Source organism: Pleurodeles waltl, chromosome 4_1 (genome assembly GCF_031143425.1).
Source record: "Pleurodeles waltl isolate 20211129_DDA chromosome 4_1, aPleWal1.hap1.20221129, whole genome shotgun sequence".
NCBI lineage: Eukaryota > Metazoa > Chordata > Amphibia > Caudata > Salamandridae > Pleurodeles > Pleurodeles waltl.
The window spans coordinates 464,842,251-464,854,972 of NC_090442.1; positions in this window are offsets into that span (position 1 = coordinate 464,842,251).

A 12,722-nucleotide genomic window follows, 5' to 3' on the forward strand; every position below is an offset into this window, starting at 1 on the left:
ATCATAACCATAGATCCATTTGCTAAGTATCAATTGCCTCTCCACCGCATTGAAAAGCCTTGTTGTGTCTAACTGATACCCAAACCTACACTCTCAAGAACCAAAAAGTAATGCATTGCCAATCATGTGCATTTTCAAGACATATTTTCTGTTGCAATAACACCTTTCCCGAGCACCAGGTCATGTGTCAAGTCACAAGTTTGCTGTGTTTCTCACTTCATGGGTTTTAATATCAGAAAAGACAAGTTCACTCGCAATTACCTCCAGTACAATGTCATCCTCTATCCTCCTCTGTAATTAAGGCATGTAGCTCTTTTCTTTAGTACAGTATGAAGATTTCTGTAAAAAACATTCTTTTACAATCACCACACTTTCAAGTTGCCACTTGTTATTAGAGTTCACTAATCTCACTCACCAATACTCTCAATAGTTCCAAACAAAGCTGCTCAAATATTCTCCATTGTTTAAGATGTGTACGCCTATGTCTCTGTGTTTGCGATCTGTAGCAACATGATTGTTATATATACTAAAATTAATAAAAAATATATATATCTCCCATAACTTCACTTAGTTTAATATTAACGCTTCTTGTCCAAGCCCAAAACGTGCCATTTTACTGCATAATCCAGCACTCCATCTTTATTCTCGTTCTAGTCAGGATGCCCAGAGCAGTGGATTCTAAAACAGACTTCCCATCCAACCAGATGTTTGAGACCCCCATCTCGTAGTATCTATTACTGCTATATTAGTGCACTCTATTGTAGGATTGCAAGTGAACACATTCATGGTCAAAAGAACATACGCATACACTTTTAACACCTAATTCATGTATGTATACAAAGAGTGTTCCTCCTATGACTATAACGTATATGTCTTAGCTTCCAGTACCTATTCCGAATGCCATCTTTGGTGTCTCTCAGACCGGCACACCTAATGTGTCAACACCACTGCAATTTTATGTCAAGACCAGAGGCTTCTATTATGCATTCTAATCTTGCTTTAATAAAATGGCAGCAGTCAAGATCTACACATCCCAAGAGGCTTAGCAGCAAGCTAGCCATTGGGAACAAAAAACATAAAAGTAGTAAGTACCAATGGAGTAACACCTAAGACCATAGAGTACATACTTGACTGCAAGCAGCCCTCTTTTCTTGCTGCTCGCAGTCAAGATAAGTACTCTAGTTTTCTTGTCTCTTCAATAACATTAATATTTTTTGCTATACTGTTTATATATTGTGTTTCTCATACACTGTCATTCTTCAGGGGATGCGGCCTCAGTCTCTGCCTTCCGCTTCATCTGGACACCTTTTATTGCTGATTCACGCCTCAGGAGAGTGTCTCTTTTTGTTTTTTCCTGCCGCACTTCACCCCCAGTTTTTAACCCCTTAACTGCAGTTTTCTTTACACGGTTACTTATCAATAGGGAGTTAGATAGTTCCCCTTTGATGCCTGATATTAATGATGATGGGGAAACTTTTAAACAAGACTTAAATGATTTTATTCAATCTTCTGTAAACAATCCCTCCAGGCTTCCATGGATTAAATGTCACAAAATACTGAGAAGTCTGTAAGGAGTATGATGTCCCATACATTACTGGCCCATTCTGCTGGGTAAAGCAGAAAGCGCAAACTAACTCCTCTGATTAAAAATACATTTTCCTCTAATGGCTCACATTTGATGAGTGAGGTTTCCTCACACCAGACCGAGGATTTAATTCCTCCCTGGCCTCCGTGTAAGGAGGGGAAATACCTCTAAGAATGATAATAGCTCCTCTAAATTGCATTCTAAATGCAAATTAAAATCAAAACATATTTGTGAGGCACCTAAAAAGATTATTATTTCAAAGGTATTGGACACTGATGATGAAATTAATGATTTAGATCATTCCGTAATGGCCGGTGACAACAACTCCACCTCTTCCCCTCCTCCTGCTAAGAAAAGCCAATTTTCCAGTTCTGATCCTCCCCACTCCACTATGTATTCCAAAGGAGTTCCCATGTTCGATCCTACCCTTATTCATCACCCCAATTCCACTGAATGGTTACCTGCCTCCCACGTTGGAGAATACATTTCTTCTCGCCTTTGTCTTCCTCTACAAAAAAAACACGAGCAAAATTAAAATCTGAGTGTCCCAGCCCTTCCTTACCATCCAACATCACTACCACTCCTCCTATTGACCAATCCTTAATAACCTTTTTCACTAAATTCGGAAAAGACACTCGCAAAGGGGTTGATAAAGCCCGGACAACCTGCCAGGACAAATTACTTGATGTGATCGGCCCGCTAACCCGAATTTTTGACCTGGCTGAAGCGGCTAGACTGGACAAAACAGACATTATTCCTATAGACCTTTCTCTTGGGTCCAAAGGGCTTTTTGCCTCTTGGGAAACACCAATTCAGCTATTATTCACAAAAGAAGGATAGGTTTACTTCTAAAATTGGACCCTAAACTCACAAACCTGGCTACTTTCAACTGGCATATAAGCGGAAGGCCAACTCTTTGGTGATTCCTTCATCAAGGACATCAGCTGATATGTTACAACTTTTTCATCTATCGACAAGGCTCAACAATCTTTGAAAAAAGTCTTATTCCACTGTGTTTTTGCATATGCTGGTAGAGGCAGGAGCCACTTTACCGGCCGCGCCTACCGTAACAAAGGTTCAAGATGCTCCTTCAACGCATCTTACAATGTCCAAGACTACAAGCCTCAGTTTTACCCCCAGAGGTCCAGAGGTTTCCGTGGCCACGGACAATGATACTTCAAAGCTAATACTTCCTAAAGTAAGCCTTAGAAGGGCGCCTTCAATTTTTTCTACCAAAGTGGCACTCAATTACAACAGAACCTTGGGTGTATCTCATAGAACTATAGTCCCCTCCATTTTCCATTTCAAAATGTTTTTTCTCCTTCTCCAAAATGTTCTATAGAAATGACTACTCTCATTACAACGGAAATTCAATTACTCTGGCAGAAAAAAGCCATTCAACCTTCCCTTCCTGATCCCATGGGTTTCATGAGTTCTCTTTTCCTTGCCTAAAAGAAAAACAAGAAGTTAAGACTGGTAATCAATCTCAAATCATTCAATCAATTTGTGATATACTGTCACTTCAAAATGGAAACCATAATCCATCTCAGGAATGCTTTACTTCAGTACGACTGGCTGGTGAGACTGGACCTACAAGATGCCTACCTTACCATTCCCATTCATCCATCTCACAGGAAATGTCTGCAATTCCAATGGCAGTCAAAAACCTAAGTGTTTTCTTCCCTTCCTTTCGGGCTTTCTTCAACTCCCTGGTGTTTTACAAAAGTAATGAAACTGATTGTTGCTCATCTCAGATGGCTAGATGTCAGACTTATAATTTATCAGGACGATATCTTTCTCATGCACCAAAATGTCCAAACTCTTTACTCTCAGAGGAGTCCAAATTGCACATAAATTGTTTAGAGATGCTTGAAGGCTTCTTTGCAATCAAAAGCATTGCAAAACACAAAGCACAATGTTCTATTCTTCTTCTCATGGACAATGTAGGAGGCTGGCCAGGCTTGTAGTGGGTACCAAGGGGTACTTACACTCTGTCCAAGGTCCAGTTATCCCTTATTAGTGTAGAAGAGGTGTTTCTAGCAGCTTAGGCTGGTAGAAGGTAGCTATAGCAGAGCAGCTTAGGCTGAACTAGGAGACATGCAAAGCTCCTACTATACCACTGGTGTCATATGCACAATATCATAAGAAAACACAAAACACAGATATACTAAAAATAAAGGTACTTTATTTTTATGACAATATGCCAAAAGTATCTCAGTGAGTACCCTCAGTATGAGGATGCCAAATATACACAAGATATATGTACACAATACCAAAAATATGCAGTAATAGCAAAAGGAAGTAATGCAAGCAATGTAAAGTTACAGTAGATTGCAATAGGAGCACATAGGTATAGGGGCAACACAAACCATATACTCCAAAAGTGGAATGCGAATAACGTATGGACCCCAAACCTATGTGAGCTCGTAGAGGGTCGCCGGGACTGTAAGAAAACAGTGAGGGTTAGAAAAATAGCCCACCCCAAGACCCTGAAAAGTAGGTGTAAAGTGCACATATATTCCCCAGAGAGCACAGAAGTCGTGATAGGGGAATTCTGCAAGGAAGACCAACACCAGCAATGCAACCAAAGTGGATTTCCAGATGAGAGTACCTGTGGAACAAGGGGACCAAGTCCAAGAGTCGCGACAAAGTCGAGATTGGGCAGATGCCCAGGAAATGCCAGCTGAGGGTGCAAAGAAGCTGCCACCGGATGGTAGAAGCTGTGGATTCTGCAAGAACGAAGAGGACTAGGAACTTCCCCTTTGGAGGATGGATGTCCCACGTCGTGAAGAAGCTTGCAGAGGTGTTCCCACGCAGAAAGACCGCAAACAAGCCTTGCTAGCTGCAAGGGTCACGGTTAGGGTTTTTGGATGCTGCTGTGGCCCAGGAGGGACCAGGATATTGCCACTTGCGTGAGGAGACAGAGGGGGCGCCCAGCAAGACAGGGAGCCCTCACAGAAGCAGGCAGCACCCGCAGACATGCTGGAACAGGCACTACGAAGAGGAGTGAACCAGAGCTCACCCGAAGTCACAAAAGGAGATCCCACGACGCCGGAGGACAACTCAGGAGGTTGTGCACTGCAGGTTAGAGTGTCGGGCACCCAGGCTTGGCTGTGCACAAAGGAAATCCTGGAAGAGTGCACAGGAGCCGGAGCAGGTGCAAATCACATGGTACCCAGCAATGCAGTCTAGCGTGGGGAGGCAAGGACTTACCTCCACCAAACTTAGACTGAAGAGTCACTGGACTGTGGGAGTCACTTGGACAGGGTTGCTGAGTTCCAGGGACCACGCTCGTCGTGCTGAGAGGGGACCCAGAGGACCGGTGATGCAGTTCTTTTGGTGCCTGCGGTTGCAGGGGAGGATTCCGTCGTCCCACGGGAGATTTCTTCAGAGCTCCTAGTGCAGAGAGGAGGCAGACTACCCCCACAGCATGCACCACCAGGAAAACAGTTGAGAAGGTGGCAGGATCAGCGATACAAGGTTGCAGTAGTCGTCTTTGCTACTTTGTTGCGGTTTTGCAGGCGTCCTGAGCAGTCAGCGGTCGATCCTTTGGGAGAAGGTGAAGAGAGAGATGCAGAGGAGCTCTGATGAGCTCTTGCATCCGTTATCTAAAGAATTCCCCAAAGCAGAGACCCTAAATAGCCAGAAAAGGAGGTTTGGCTACCTAGGAAGGAGGATAGGCTAGCAACACAGGTAAGAGCCTATCACGAGCAGTCTCTGATGTCACCTGCTGGCACTGGCCACTAAGAGCAGTCCAGTGTGCCAGCAGCACCTCTGTTTCCAAGATGGCAGAGGTCTGGAGCACACTGGAGCATCTCTGGGCACCTCCCCTGGGAGGTGCAGGTCAGGGGAGTAGTCACTCCCCTTTCCTTTGTCCAGTTTCGCGCCAGAGCAGGGCTGGGGGATCCCTGAACCGGTGTAGACTGGCTTATGCAGAGATGGGCACCATCTGTGCCCATCAAAGCATTTCCAGAGGCTGGGGGCCTCCTCCCCAGCCCTGACACCTTTTTCCAAAGGGAGAGGGTGTAACAACCTCTCTCTGAGGAAGTCCTTTGTTCTGCCTTCCTGGGCCAGGCCTGGCTGGACCCCAGGAGGGCAGAAACATGTCTGAGGGGTTAGCAGCAGCAGCAGCTGCAGTAAAACCCCGGGAAAGGTAGTTTGGCAGTACCCGGGTCTGTGCTAGAGACTCAGGGGATCATGGAATTGTCTCCCCAATGCCAGAATGGCATTGGGGTGACAATGTCATGATCTTAGACATGTTACATGGCCAGGTTCGGAGTTACCATTGTGACGCTGTACATAGGTAGTGACCTATGTACAGTGCACACGTGTAATGGTGTCCCCGCACTCACAAAGTCCGGGGAATTTGCCCTGAACGATGTGGGGGCACCTTGTCTAGTGCCAGGGTGCCCACACACTAAGTAACTTAGCACCCAACCTTTACCAGGTAAAGGTTAGACATATAGGTGACTTATAAGTTACTTAAGTGCAGTGGTAAATGGCTGTGAAATAACGTAGATGTTATTTCCCTCAGGCTGCAGTGGCAGGCCTGTGTAAGAATTGTCAGAGCTCCCTATGGGTGGCAAAAGAAATGCTGCAGCCCATAGGGATCTCCTGGAACCCCAATACCCTGGGTACCTCAGTACCATATACTAGGGAATTATAAGGGTGTTCCAGTATGCCAATGTAAATTGGTGAAATTGGTCACTAGCCTGTTAGTGAAAATTTGGAAAGCAAAGAGAGAGCATAACCACTGAGGTTCTGGTTAGCAGAGCCTCAGTGAGACAGTTAGTCATCACACAGGGAACACATACAGGGCACACTTATGAGAACTGGGGCCCTGGCTGGCAGGGTCCCAGTGACACATACACTAAAACAACATATATTCAGTGAAATATGGGGGTAACATGCCAGGCAAGATCGTACTTTCCTACAGACAACGTATCTGCAGTATGGGACATAAATCATCTTGGAGGAACCAAATCAAAACCTTTAGCTCAACTAGCAAAAAGTCTTAGGGAATTCTGTCTGTCCCACAAGTTTTCTCTTCCAGCAGAGTACCTTCCAGATTCCCAAAATTCCATGGCAGATTGGCACTCCCATCATCTCAAAGATTCCAGCGATTGGAAACTTCATCCCTCCATATTTCAAATTCTTTTGGACAAATGGGGTCCCTTCCACACAGATCTTTTTGCATCCCGTATCAATTCTCAATTACCACTCTTCTTCAGTTGGTGTATAAATCCTTTGGCTGTTGCAACAGATTCTTTCCTACAAGATTGGTCTCCGGCAATCAACTATGCCTTTCCTATTAGCCCAAGACAGACACCAGAAAGTGTCCTTGGTCATACTGACCCCCTTCTGGCAGTCTCAAGCTTGGTTTCCCCCTCTCCTCGAATTGTCTTTCCAGTTCTTCTTCCTTCTTTCCCTTCTCTCCTTCTGGAACCATCAAGATCTCCCCACAGTCTAATACTCAACAATTCCCTAACTCTTTCGGCTTGGAGGGTCTCAGGATGCCTCAACAAGCCACTCTCATTTCGGCAGAAGCTTCAGAATTCATTAATAATGCCTGAGCTCCCGGAACAAGGAAGGCCTAGATATCAGCTTGGTCTCTTTGGACAAGCTGGTGTGTAGGAAAATGTGTCAATCCCTTTTCCATAAATATAGATCTTATCATTAATTCTTGGTCACAGAAGCCAGTTCGGGTAAGACCTACAGAACCATAAACTTCTATAGATCAACTATATCCATGCATCATCAATATATCAATGATAAACCTGTCGGAGAACATCCTCTAGTCTGCCGCCTATTGAAGGTAGTAAAACTTTCCATGCCTCCTTCTTCAAAGTACACATATGTGTGGGATGTATTTGTGATTTTCTTCATTTCTGGCCTGATAATGCAGACCTTTCTTTTAAAATGCTTTCAGCAAAATTGAATATGCTATTGTGTCTTATTTCTATTAAGCATGTGTCTGATGTCAAATCCTTAGAGGTTTTTTCTTGCCAATACACGCCTTCAGGAGTGTTATTTCACATTAATAAATGCAGAAAAAACAATTTACATACAGTCTTTTATCCTTTGTTTCCTAATAAACCTAAACTCTATGTGGGACTGTGTTTAAAAGAATATGAGAATCGTACACTCAACCTCAGAATGTCCTCCTACCACCAACTACTGATTTCTTTGTGGAAACCCCACAAACCAGCTTCCTCTGCTACCTAACTTGTTGGGTTAAATAGGCCACATCTTTAGCAGGGATTGACATCAACCTTTGTGGCCCACTCTTCTAGGGGTGCCATGACCTCTAAAGCCTTTTCAGTAGGCTCTAGCCTCGAGGACATTCTGAGGTCAGCTGACTGGTCTAATGACAATGTATTCAGAACATTTTAATATAAACCTGTTCAGCTGCAGCTTCTTTAATTATTGATATGCTTTAAACTAGCATAATAGGAGCCTCCGGTCTTGACATAAAATTTAGATTTTCCTAGTAAATTATAAAGGAAAATCCTAATTTTATTAAAGACCTGGAGGTGAGTATTATCCCACTTCAATTACCATTAGCATGTTTTTTTCTTTTCCCTTCCTATCAGCGAATCCTGCATTATCTCCTTCCGCCATGTTGCAGTAATCACAAGCACTAATATGTCATTGTAACAAATAGGTTTTGAAAATAAACCCATGAAACGTCATTACAAAACCCCAACCATAAAGTCCAAACCTTCATGTTTTATAAATTATATTGTCACAAGGGTATCCTATTCAAAGCTTGATTGTCATTCACAGATAGTCCAATTTTTCTTTGGGCAGGATCAAAAGCTCCCAATCTATTAGAGTCAATTATTTAGATATTGCCTTTCAGTACTACACTACTTACCCCAACATAGGTATCCAGATCATACTGATAAACTACAATGAATAAAGACTATGGCCCTCATTACAACATTGGTGGTAAATGCCGCCTACTGCCGTGCTGACGGCCACCAACATACTGTGACCGCAGCGGTATACCGTTATGGGTATTATGACCCACACAGAGAAATCCGCCACTATACAGACACCCACACAAGTCCGCCAGCCCAAAGGTCAGTGATAAACTGGCGGTACCAAAAACCACACCCTTACGCCAACAGAAATACACCCACAGCATCTTGACCCACGAATCACCGCAGTGGACATTCAACTGCGGTAAACCATTGATGGTGCACACCGCTGCGCTCAAAATACACACACACTAACAAAACTACACCACATTGGACAATTCAAACTACACACACCTGACACACACATACACACACCCAATCCAATATAAAACACACATCCACAATACCCACAACCCCTTACAGCGAAACAAAATATTGCCAACTGAGAGAGAGACAAGCCAGGAGCACTCAATGAATCTGAGCCACATAACACCATCACCCATACACCATCCATGCACCTCATAGCACACACCCAACACTTCACTCCACACACCCTCACACATACTACTCACACTACACCCATGGCACCACAAAGACACCCCAGGTTGTCAGAAGAGGAGCTAAGGGTCATGGTGGAGGAAATCATCCGGGTAGAGGCACAGCTATTCGCATCACAGGTGCAGCAGACATCCATTTCTAGGAAGATGAAGCGGAGAGTCGTGGACAGGGTCAACGCCGTGGGACAGCACCCCAGAACAAGGGATGACATCAGGAAGAGGTGGAACGACCTACGGGGGAAGGTGCGTTCCGTGGTTGCAAGACACCAGGTAGCTATACAGAGGACTGGCGGTAGATCCCCACCTCCTCCCCCACAACTAACAACATGGGAGGAGCAAGTCTTGGCGATCATGCATCCGGAGGGCTCGCAGGGGTAGCAGGAGGACTGGACTCTGGTAAGTAAAATCTTTACTACTATATCCCCCACCCTACCTGCATGCCATCACAAACTCTACCCCAACCCTCACCCCATCACTCCACCACCTCACATATACCCCCTTCACAACCTACCCATCCCAATACCAAGCCCTGCATGCAACACCAATGCATGGACACCCATCACGGACCTGCATGGACACCCATCACCACAGCATGCACACTAGTGGCAATCACTTAGCCAAACCAAGCACAACTCTCACAAGCCAAAGCTGCCTTGCTAATAACAACCATACAGGGAAACAGATACATACACAAGATGGCACACGCAGATACAATAACACTGCATTTACATCCCCACAGGACCCCCACTCAACGTCACGGAGAGGAGGTGCCAGCCACATCCAGTCCGCCCACAGAATAGGCCCACAGTGATGACAGCAGCTCTGCACACCTAGATCATGATGACCAACTTGGCCCATCAGGGACCTCTGGACAGTCGGTGACACTGCCACAGTCCCAAATCACCACAGAGCCTCCCCCTCAGGAAACACCAGCACAGCACCCACCCAGCGGGTCCATACCTCTGTCCCTAGGACACGTCAACCAGCAATGTATACACCACTATAGGGACCCCAGGCAACCCCACAAACACAGAACGATCAGGGAACTGGGGTCAGTGGCAGTGGGAACACGGTTCAGGGGACAGAGGCACAGGACAACAGGGAAGCTGGGAGGACTGCTGAGCGACAGGGGGAGGACAAGCCCAGGGAACCCACTGTCCACGAAGCACTTGCAGGGATCCTGGGAGCATACCACCATCCTCAGGAGATGATGGGCCAGATACTGTACAAGTTGCAGGAGACCCAGCGGCTGTAGTAGGGACAGTACCTGGGGATCAGGTAGGACCTGAAAAACATCCACACAACCCTGGTCACCGCTGCAGGGGTGCTGGCAGACATGGCCAACACCATGAGGGAGGCAGTGGCACACCAAAGGGCCCCTGACACTAGCCACACTGAAGAACAGCCCTCCACCTCCGCCGGCGCTCGTGGACAGGAGGCCCCGCCACAGAAACAACAGGCCACCAGCACCCACCCCCCCCTGCAGAAGGAGAACCACCCCACAAACGGTCCCTGCGATCCAGGCAGAAGCCAGAGAATATTGCTAAGACCCCCCAACAGGAAATAAGACTCTCCTGATTGTCACCCTTCTGTCCCATTCTGTCACCCTGTCCACCTGGAACTGCCATTGCTCCCCTTCCTATGCCCCCTTGGACATTGCACCTGTGATACAAATAGACTGGACTCTACCCTGGACTTTGCTCCATCAGCAACCCAGCCCATAGCAATACCTCCTCCACTTATTAGCACCAAAATAAACACCCTTTGAACAAATTCAAGTATGAAGTCTGTGGATTATATGACACTTGTATTAGTTTCACAAACTGTAAACATTGCATTTCTAATCTACTGTAATAATAACATAGGTATAACCTGTAGTGGGCAGCAGTAAACATACCAGGAGCCAGAGTGGGGCACAGAGATCTGAAAATAGAGATGCCAAAGGGTACAGTAAGTGGCCATAGACATAGGGAAATCAGGCTGCCATGTTCAATGTCAAACACAAAACTGCAAAGGAAGGAGAAGTTACAGTGTCTTACCTGTGTGTCACTGGAAGTACTGTTGAATGATTGTACTTCTGTTGTCCACATCTTCTTTCTCTACCTCCTCTTCATCACCGTCCACAGGCTCCATCGCTGCCACACGACCATCTCCAGGCTCATCCTCCTGCAGAAAAGGCACCTGGCGTCTCAAGGCCAGGTGTGCAACATGCAACATGCAGAGATGATCTGGCACACCTTCTTGGGTGAGTAGTACAGGGATCCACCTGTAGATGGAGGCACCGGAATCTGGCCTTCAGAGGCCAAAGGCTCTCTCAATTATCCTCCTTGTTTGACCATGTGCCTCATTGTAATGTTCCTCTGCCCTTTTCCTGGCCTTCCTCACTGGGGTCAGTAGCCATGAGAGGTTGGGGTAACCAGAGTCACCTGTAAATATTGAGGGATACCTGTTAGCCACACACTCACCCTTAGGGCCCAAACCCACACCCATATACCTACATCAATTGGGTGGGGACCATGGGCTCACCTATTAGCCACACCCGGTGCCTCTGGAGCTGAGACATCACATATGGAATGCTGCTATTCCTCAAGAGAAAGGCATCATGCACAGAGCCAGGATACTTGGCATTCACATGGGAGATGTACTGGTCCGCAAACACACCATCTGCACATTCAGGGAGTGAAAGCTTTTCTATCCCTGAACACTTGTTCATTTCTCTGGGGGGACACAAATGCTATATGTGTACCATCAATGACACCAATGATGTTGGGGATATGTCCCAGGGCATGAAAGTCAGCCTTCACTGTGGCCACATCCTCCACCTGGGGAATACAATGTAGCTGCGCATGTGTTTCAGCAGGGCAGACAACACTCTGGTCAGCAAGTTGGGGAACATTGGCTGAGACATCCCGGATGCCATGGCCACTGTCGCTTGGAAGGAACCACTTGCCAGGAAATGGAGCACTGACAGGACCTGCACTAGAGGGGTGATACCTGTTGGGTGACACATAGCTGAAATCAGGTCTGGCTCCAATTGGGCACACAGTTCTTGGATTGTGGCCCTATCAAGTCTGTAGGTCAGGATAATGTGCCAGGTCCGCCATGGGTCTGTACACAGGGGGATGTCTCTATCTCCTATTCATCCTTAGCGGTTGAACTCTAGGGCAGTGGTTCCCAACCTTTTAACTTCTGTGGACCCCCACATTACCATTATTGGAACCCGGGGACCCCCACTGAATCATTATTGGAATCCAGGGACCCCCCACTGAGTCATTACTGGAAGCTGGGGACCTAATCTGTTCATATTATTACATTTTCTTAGCAGCCGCGGACCCCCTGAAGTAGCTTCGTGCACCCCCAGGGGTCCCCGGACCATAGGTTGGGAACCACTGCTCTAGGGTGAAAAACGGTGAGCAGAGGGTCATATTCACACATATGTGAAAATAAAAATGCATTTCTTCCTTTACAGAAACAGTATATGAATTTGAGAGTCAGTTGATGTGCCAATGTCTTCTGTGACGCAGTTAGGTTCCATGGCCTGTGACCCCCTGAAATGGCGGCTGCCTGACCTGTGAGGAGAGGCACGTGGAAATGAGGAAATTCCGTTGGCGTCGTGCGCCGTTGCGGTCGACGGTCGATGACCGCCGCACAACTTCG